General features: G+C 32.9%; 1 long non-coding RNA gene and 1 pseudogene across 1 annotated transcript; one reads left to right on the top strand and one right to left on the bottom strand.

Annotated features, from left to right (window-relative positions):
* Positions 1–1,063: 1,063 nt before the first annotated feature.
* Positions 1,064–1,360, top strand: LOC143569463 (ras-related protein RABA1g pseudogene; annotated as a pseudogene).
* A 150-nt stretch (positions 1,361–1,510) lies between these two features.
* Positions 1,511–2,610, bottom strand: LOC143569457 (uncharacterized). Its single transcript, XR_013141746.1, has 3 exons — positions 2,427–2,610; positions 2,081–2,146; positions 1,511–1,701 (listed from the first exon to the last, which is right to left on the bottom strand). It is a non-coding gene; the product is annotated as an uncharacterized LOC143569457 (long non-coding RNA).
* Between the last annotated feature and the right edge of the window lie 4,312 nt (positions 2,611–6,922).

Genomic DNA, 6,922 nt, shown 5'->3' with positions numbered 1-6,922 from the left:
AGTTACAAACATGTGTTATAAGCGAAGATGACATATGCATAATGCCATTAAAAACCTAAATTATGTACACAAAAGTTACATATCATTAAAATGTGTCACTAAATAAATGAAATTTTTTTAAGCGCTTGAATTAAATTTTGGGGTACGTATGGCATATGGTATGTTAATCTTTAGAGCCTCTAATTTATTATTCTTTATTTTCTTTTTCTTTAGTTCATATATTGATACCTTATTATGCTACAGCCTTATCGAAGTTATACTCATTATTCGTTGTTGCATGTTTCTGTATAGTTAAATATATGCTTTGAGATTGTTTCTGTTTCTATTTGACTACTAAAAAACATAGGCAACAATCTAGGGCCTAAAATGATCAGGCCCCCAAATTAACCCATTTTTTAATATATTGAATGTATTGGGCCAAATTTTTTAGAGGGTGAATCACGTACTTACTAGAAGTGTCAGTTTGAGCTCTGAATAAGTCCTTCTTTCATCAAGACTAATGAATTGAAGAGGACATAAAAAGTTTTTTTTTTTTTTTTTTTTCAGAAGGGGAATGTTAGCCTCCACGGCTGAATTTAAGTTATACCAAATTAAACACAAACTACTCTTCGTCTCGGATTGAACCTTAAGATATTTTGTCTAAGAGGCTTGTGTAGAGAAATGCAATTGAACCTTAAGATATTTTATTCTCTACAATTCCATTCTCTGTACTGAGATTTCAGTAGAGAAATATAGCTGAGAATCATTTCTCTTGTTTGGTACATAGAAAATAAACAGAGAATTATATCAACTTTATCATTAGCACAAGTATTTTTTTCATAACAAATATTTATTAAAAAATAAAAAACATATAAAAAGATGCATAAATTCCAACCAAAATATGCATTGATCAAACCAATTCACATACAAAACATAGTTTTTAAGCAAAAAACATCAACCATAGTTAAAACCAATTCACATACAAAACATACTTCAACCATACATCACAAGGCACGTAACATTTGAAAACGTTGAAAGATGGCTTAAAGAGCTTCGGGACCACACAGATCACAACATTGTGATCATGCTCGTGGAGAACAAAGCGGACCTTCGACACCTACGGGCCATTCAAACAGAAGATGCAAAGATATTTGCGCAGAAAGAGAACAACTTTTTCATGGAAACATCAGCACTCGAATCGATAAACGTTGAGAACGCTTTCACCGAAGTGTTGACTCGGATTTATCATGTCGTGAGCAAACGGGCGCTCGACGTCAGTAATGATTCTACGATACCATCAAAAGGCAAAACAATTGATGTTGGAGGGAAAGATGATGTACCTACTGTCAATAAAAATAATGCAGGGTGTTGCTCTAGCTAATGTTCAAGGTTGAATAATATATGTTTGTACATTTATAAATATGTAAGATGTTTTCATTTATTAAAACATACAGAAAAAGAACATTAAAACTTGAGAAAATTTTGGCAAAAAATAACCAGAGTTAACAAGAGACCAAAACAAATCAATGATTTATGCAAAGTTGCTTTTAAGATAATTTAAATGATAAAAACATAGATACCCCAACAATAGGCATGTATAAATCTCCAACATAAAACCAACTAAACGTTACACATAATATAAAAAACTACCGGTTTCCAACCATCATTCATCAGTTGCCAAACAGCCTCATTTCTTTGCTTCCGCCTTCTTTTGGTCTTTGGCTGAAAACACAAAATGGGGTTATATAATCAGTGAGCGCCTAGCGCGAAAGATTGCTTTACTAAGTAATATAAATGTTAGCACTTTAGTTTGTTCAACTTTTTATGTACAAAAAAGTATGTTTTATACTTCTATCTAGTTCCAAATAGGTAGCATCATTAACCAAAATCATACATTCATACTATCTGAAAAGTATACCAGTGTACAATATAGTTTTTATTTAACATAGTTGCTATTTATAACTTCTAAAATAGTGTTTTGTGTCAAGTTGTTAACCTAACCAAATCATGAACAAGACTAAAAAAACCGTTTTGATGGAAACCATCGTTGACCCGTTACCAAACCCAGCTTTTAAAAAACAAAAAGAACTTTGAACATTACCAGCCTTCTCTTCTTCTCGCTTCTTAGCAGCTTCTGCTCTTTGTTGTCGGATAAGAGCCAAACGCTCTGGCAAATACAATACACGAATCAAAGTCACCATTTGAATATATATAGATGAAATAAAAACTCAATAAAAGAGCTAAATTATAAGTCACATTTACTGGAATTTATATATATATATATATATATATATATATATATATATATTGGCCATAGTAGCATTAGAAATTAGTAAAATTATCAAGTTTTTTTCCAAAAAAATATACATATATAAATGCTATATGAATTTCATGTGCATATTTTGCACAACAATTATATAATTTCAAATAAATATCAGAATGCTCACCCAAATCCTTTCTTGCTTGTTCTGTTTTACCCTGTTCTTGCAACTTCATATACCTTTCATGAGCCCTCTGTTTCGCAATTTCTTCACTGCAACATAAAATTAAACACGTGATTTAAATGCATTTGCGCTTCCTCGTTTTTCATGAGCATCCGGTGATATTATAATTATATGCTTACTTAAACCAATAGCAAAACAAACAGGTAAGAAAAAGTAACAAGTGAATTGATTGAAACTTGAAAGTTGTTGAAACTACTCAAATGCGTATAATATCATAAATCCCTTTGTTTGTGAAAATTAGATCATTACTTTTCTAAAATAGCTTTTGTGATGATATTTAATACATGGAGTCCTCAAGTGGTTCAGAGAAAAGCTGGCATGTTTTGCCCAAACCCAGTTCAAGCAAAACATATTCAATACTTGTGGCTTCCTTAAAACACCAAAGTGGATATAAAAGAAATAAAAATGAAAAAAGAAAGAATTTACTAACCGTCACAAATTAACCTCCATATTTACCTTTTTGAACGTGCGTGGGCGAGAAGAAGTACCGGCAACTGCAACCACCAAGAAAAAAACAAAACAAAATTAATTATCGCGCTAAAGAATTATCAAATTTCAACCGTTACAACAAAAAGATATATTTAACAAGAAAGGTTCATTGATCATGCACAAGGTCAAAACTCAATAGCATGGTTGTAAAATCCCGACTAGGCGCCTATTAATCCCCGATTAATAATTGGTCCCCACCCTACTAATTAATTTTGGTCTAATCAGTCTAACGGCCAACCAAACTCGGAATAAATCAGACTTGGTCGGCGTTTTCTGGCCTGATTCCAACCAAAATCAGCAGTTTCCAGAGATATTCCACCCCCACCGCCCGACTAGTGACTACCACAACCTTGCTCGATAGTCAACACTCATCTGGCATATTGAGAATCTTTTAAAACATTGCTCCTTTGTTGCATACTAATTTTATATTAACATTAATTAATAAATTAATACATAAAGCAGCAGCTCCTCTGTTTAACATGTAGTGAATTAAACCCATATTAATCAAACAGATTCACATCTTCAAACTGATTATTCCAATGACCATCACATATAATCATCAATTTGAAATCACAATCTTAAATTAACCAATCACAAGACCTAACTTCAGCTAAAACCCCAAATTGAACCCTAAATCAGCGTAAGACGGATCCACTCATGAATTGCAAACTTACATACATCAGATATGAATCGAATAACAATCAATCAACAATAGAAACGAGTATTAATGGTAATAAAAGCAGGAGTGTATTGAATTGACATACGCATCTCTTCGGGAGTGGAGAATTGACGGCGGCCGGTAGGCTTGCCCTTAAACTTGCCTCTTCCCATCCTCCCAATTCGATCTGCAACAAGAGATTGATTTGAGGGTTTTGAAATTTGGGATTTGTTCTTCAAGAGGAAAGAGAAACCCTAGTTGTGTTGTAGAAAGAATGAGAACTCCTGCTTGTTTCATGTTTAGGAATCAAAACCCTAGAAATCAAAATCAAATGGTTGCAAACTTGAATTGAAAATATATTACAGATTATGGATAGTTTGAATCCGTTGAAGATAAAGCAATCGTTACCAGTGGTTTTGTTGGTCCGGTGAAACGCGGCAAGCTCAGATGGCAGGGAGAGGCGTGAGGCTGAGAAATGAAATCAGAGAAATCCATTTCTCCGCTTTTTGTAGAGAAACAAAACCAGAGAAATGGAAATGGTTTATTTCCATTTCTCACCTCTTTCTTTCATAAACAAACAAGAGAATTCTTTCCAATTCCATTTCTCACCCCTCAATTCCCTCTACCAAACACCCCTAATAGGATTTGCATAAATCTGTTAAAAATGTCACTTTTAGACTAGAATGAATAATTTAAAACCGATAAGTTTTTTTTACTTGTATTAAAATAAAATAATTGAATTTCCGGGACTACTACCTTGTTTTTATACTACGTTGTCCAAATTTTATATAATTAGACCAAGGAAAAGGAAAGAGTGACATGAAATAAATCAATAATTTATTAAGTGACATCAAGTAATAGATATTTTGGTACACCCACTTCCACCAAAACGGCAAAACTTGTGGTAGTCAACTGGCTCTAGCGTCGAAACCACTGATTTATTTATAACTTTTGTGTCGGATTTTGGATTTACCAATATCTGGTGATATCTAACGAAAACTACTTGCAACTAATTCTAACGAACAATTTGTAAATAAGTCACATTTATCCAATTTACGTATATGCTATTCTCTATATCTATATTTATACTATATAAATGAGGAGTCAATGACAAATTAAGACGGTGGATTATTAGGATTTCACAATTGTTTAAACATATCGTATAAGTTTAAATAGGGACAAAGTGGTCATTTAAACAATATAGTTACAATCTTAGTCCTTATATTTTAATTAACTTTATGTAAATTTAAATAATAGTTACAAATTCAACTTATATCTTTTATCTATTTCTTCTTTTTAATTTCACTTTTAACTCGACTTTTCTCACGATTTTTAAACGGTCATAACTTTGTCGTACATTAATAATTTTTTTTCCTTAAATTGCACTATATAAACAAGCAATATGTTATATTTAATTTGAGTATGGCATTATCATAGTTTGTTTGAGTTATAGAAATATTATGTTATGTATAGGTTTTTGTGGTCCGGTTTTGATGATTTTGAATTAAATTGTAAGCCAAATCGTTAGTAATGGTACTTTTTTATTAAAGATTAAAACCGGACCGTTGAAAATTAAATACAACCAAACTGAATCATTACCAACGATTTGGTTCTGATTTGGTTTGTACTTTGATAATAAGTTGAGTTTAAAATAAGAAACACTAATCTACATATAGCAACAAACGATTTCACTGTTTCAAATAGAACAATAAACGCCCATAAATCTATTACGTGATTACTAAATTCTGTGTTTCCCGTTGCATCGCGGAGCACCCGTCTAGTATTTATTAAACTCCTTGTGTAAAAATTTTCTTATCCAATAGCCATAGATATTGTAATCTCAATATCTCATAATAATACATTTTAGGTGGCAATACAACGACGGATCAGGAACATTAATTTTAGTGGGTGTGAAAAAACAAGATCACGTTAGAACATGAAAGTCAGAATGGGTCGGAAAGAAGATATAGTGAATTATAACGATGAACGAAATTCTCAAATTTTGGGAGTAAGATGATTATATTTGGTAGTCTTTTAATGGTCATTAATATGCGACTCTTAATGGTTCATAACATTTTAATGGTTAAAAGACAGCCTTAAGTCTGAATGATTAAAAGGCTACCTCTTAACCATTCATATTTCAGACTATCTTTTAAGCATTAAAAGGTTATGAACTATATGAGGTAGGATCTTAATTAATGGCTATTAAGAAGCCATCAAACAGCCCAAACCAAATCTGAATAAATAATATTTTAAATGCCCATAAGTTAGTTTGAGAGTGTCGAAGGGTTTCATTAAATAAGTTACGATGTTACTATAAGATGCATGCTGACTTTTGTTGCACCAACAATTCGGTAACATCATGCAAAAACACCATTCATGACATATGCATAGTTCCACATGGATTAAAATTTAATCAAGAAATCAAAAAGGGAGTTATGTCTTTTCTTTTTTTTCTTAAACGTACAACTAAGTAACACCGGGTACTCCGTAAGCGGCCTTCATTAGCTAAAGCTAGCCCGAGCCGGCCACGAGTTCGGACGGACGGAGCCCCCAGCGGTCCACCTATTAAGGGATTCCCCGGATAAAACCCGACCCAAACGCCCGCCAAACGACACGACAGCAAGGAGCCGGTAAAACCGGGTGAGATCAGGACTCAAACCCTGGAAAGCCAAGGTCATCAGTCATATCTCCCATATCAATAGGTGATAGTGATGTATGGACTGAAGGATTAATCTTGATAAATGTTTAAAGTTTAAAGAGTTTGAGTTTGAGTCGGTTTAGTTTATTAAATTAGGATTAAGTTGTAGTTATTATTATTAATTATTTAGTTTTCTAGTTTGAGTCTGATTAGGTTTCTTGATGAGCAAGTCATAGTTTTAGTATAAATAAATGGTTTAGGGTCATTGTATTTTGTGTGGTTTCATTCTTAATAATATTATTGAAAGAGTCGTGAGGAGTTCTCACAAAATACCGGTGTTGTTCGTGTTGCTCGATCCGATTAAGTTCAACAATTGGTATCAGAGTTTGGCTAGCTTGGGGGAAGGAAAGAAGCCACGATAGAGTTGATCTAATTAGAGAGGACAACAAGTGGGTCGATCGAGAGAAAAAAAAAGAAAGCAAGAGAGTTGGCGCTACAGAAGGATCGAGAAGGTATAATAATTAAAGAAGGCAGACAACTTATTTAGTGGAATAACAAGCATACACCACAATTATTTAAGCTTGGAATTAAAGAAAAGTCACGTGGATGGAAGGAAAAATTATGAACCAGAAGAGAATTAATTAGATAAAA

This window comes from Bidens hawaiensis, unplaced genomic scaffold, assembly GCF_021521415.1.
Source record: "Bidens hawaiensis isolate Kalapana, Puna unplaced genomic scaffold, B.hawaiensis_p1.1 tig00024485_1, whole genome shotgun sequence".
Classification (NCBI taxonomy): Eukaryota; Viridiplantae; Streptophyta; class Magnoliopsida; order Asterales; family Asteraceae; genus Bidens; species Bidens hawaiensis.
This window is presented reverse-complemented; position numbering and strand designations above follow the sequence as displayed.